This window comes from Schistocerca cancellata, unplaced genomic scaffold (genome assembly GCF_023864275.1).
Source record: "Schistocerca cancellata isolate TAMUIC-IGC-003103 unplaced genomic scaffold, iqSchCanc2.1 HiC_scaffold_460, whole genome shotgun sequence".
In the NCBI taxonomy this organism is placed as follows: domain Eukaryota; kingdom Metazoa; phylum Arthropoda; class Insecta; order Orthoptera; family Acrididae; genus Schistocerca; species Schistocerca cancellata.
Genome location: NW_026046477.1, coordinates 17,501 through 20,000, shown reverse-complemented (window position 1 = coordinate 20,000; position 2,500 = coordinate 17,501). Strand labels below are relative to the sequence as shown.

The following is a 2,500-nucleotide window of genomic DNA, read 5'->3' as shown; positions in this document are numbered from 1 at the left end:
TCGGATGAGTCCCGTATCGTTATTTTTCGTCACTACCTCCCCGTGCCGGGAGTGGGTAATTTGCGCGCCTGCTGCCTTCCTTGGATGTGGTAGCCGTTTCTCAGGCTCCCTCTCCGGAATCGAACCCTGATTCCCCGTTACCCGTTACAACCATGGTAGGCGCAGAACCTACCATCGACAGTTGATAAGGCAGACATTTGAAAGATGCGTCGCCGGTACGAGGACCGTGCGATCAGCCCAAAGTTATTCAGAGTCACCAAGGCAAACGGACCGGACGAGCCGACCGATTGGTTTTGATCTAATAAAAGCGTCCCTTCCATCTCTGGTCGGGACTCTGTTTGCATGTATTAGCTCTAGAATTACCACAGTTATCCAAGTAACGTGGGTACGATCTAAGGAACCATAACTGATTTAATGAGCCATTCGCGGTTTCACCTTAATGCGGCTTGTACTGAGACATGCATGGCTTAATCTTTGAGACAAGCATATGACTACTGGCAGGATCAACCAGGGAGCTGCGTCAACTAGAGCTGAGCAGCCGGCCGCCCGGGAGTGTGTCCCAGGGGCCCGCGCGAACACGCAAGCGTCCGCTCAATTATTCTGCAAACAGGAGGAGGCTGAGCTCCCCTGCACAATACACCTCGAAACCCTCTCAGGTCCCGGCGGCGCGCAGCGCCGTCCTAAGTACTTGGTCGGGTTCGAGAGAGGCGCAATCGCCCGGAGTTAGGCGAGTAGACGCTTTAGGTGCGACCACCCGTGCTCCCAACTGAGCTTGCCGCTGCCGACAGAGGCCCGGGAGCGTGCTGTCGTGGCATTGCCGGCGGGAGACAACACGCGCCACCTACGGTGACCGGCAGCTCCAACGCCAGCGCCACAGAAGGGCAAAGGCCCCACGTGGGTGCCGAAGCGAACTCTCCCAGCACAGCGCACGTGCCAACACGTCTGCACAACTGCGATACAAACCACCAGCGAGAACCGCTGGGGCGACCGAGCAGCAGACGGCGTCGCGGCGCCGAGTGCCGGGCGGCGGCGCATCCTCAACGCACACAGTCCTCAGTCGGACCAGCACACTGCAGATGTCCACCGCGCTTCGCACCGGGCCCGCGAGGACCCACTTTGGCCGCCCGGCGCCGCGCGCAGGGTGCCCCGGCGCGCAGCTGCGCCGCCTGCCGCGTCCGTCGGCCGGCGCGCCTGCCACTGGGCGCCCCCACCAGCCGGCTGTAGCGCGTGCGCCCACGCACCGCGCGGCCAGCACGCCGGGCGGCCCCCCCTCACCGGCCGGGGACGGTCCCACCCAGCCACCGCCGCGTATCGCTTCACACACAGATTTGCCCTTACTGATTTACCTCCAGCAACAACAACCGCACCACAATGGGTTTACCAGTTGTTCATTTGCGTAACGTCACCAGCAAACGTAGACGTCCATCCCAGTTTGCAAATGCAACGATTATTGCATACCTGTCTGTTAGGTGCCACGACACACTACGTCTGCCCACATACACGCAACAAAATGTGCACGACTAGAGAACACGTGGGAGGTGGCCCCCTACGTATGCGATGTCCATTACGACACCGACTGTCAACCAGCATCTGTACCATGTCGCAGATGTGGAACGCGGTGCACCATGCTATCACACTGTGTGAGAAGAGACGACTACGTTTGAATACACGCGCCACTACATCAACAGACGGCTCATGCTGATCGCCATCCAGGGCGTCCGTTACTCCCACACGTCTCTATGGCGTACCACACTGCAATGTAGCTGTTATGGGGAGACGGCACGTGGCTGAGTGCACAACATTTGGACCGTATGGTTCGCTGTTGTTGGGCGCAGTCGTTGTACGGTCACACATGTGCCACAGCGTATCATTCAGTACATACGGACCTATGTGCAGTACAATGTGAGGGTTAAGCTTACGACATCAGCGGACAGTGGACACAGGCCGTACCACGACGTAGACTGAGCGCTTCGACATGCGAATGCCAGTGAACAGCTGCGAAGGGCATTGAACACGCAAGCACCTGAACGACCAGCGTGCGAAGGCAGGGGGGGGGGGAGGGGGGGGCGATGTACATCCTGCAGTCGTCCACATTACAGTGTACAGCGGGAGCATGTAAAAAGTAAGCAACACTTGCGAAGTGTTGAACATGAAACGATACACAAGAGGGTGGGCGGTGCGAGTAGCGAACTATATTCAGAGGGTTGTGGTTAGACAACACTAGATTAATGTAACGTGTCATATGCCAATTACAGAGCAGGTTAAGGCACAACGTGGGTTAGGTTAAGGCACAACGTGGGTTAGGTTAAGGCACAACGTGGGTTAGGTTAAGGCACAACGTGGGTTAGGTTAAGGCACAACGTGGGTTAGGTTAAGGCACAACGTGGGTTAGGTTAAGGCACAACGTGGGTTAGGTTAAGGCACAACGTGGGTTAGGTTAAGGCACAACGTGGGTTAGGTTAAGGCACAACGTGGGTTAGGTTAAGGCACAACGTGGGTT

The 2,500-nt window shown here is 57.4% G+C and overlaps 1 non-coding gene across 1 annotated transcript in view; it reads right to left on the bottom strand.

Annotated features, from left to right (window-relative positions):
* The window catches only part of LOC126126588 (small subunit ribosomal RNA), a 1,909-nt gene extending 1,395 nt beyond the window's left edge, over window positions 1-514 (bottom strand). The window contains exon 1 of the ribosomal RNA XR_007526812.1: window positions 1-514. This exon is cut by the window's left edge and continues 1,395 nt beyond it. This is a non-coding gene — a ribosomal RNA (small subunit ribosomal RNA).
* Between the last annotated feature and the right edge of the window lie 1,986 nt (window positions 515-2,500).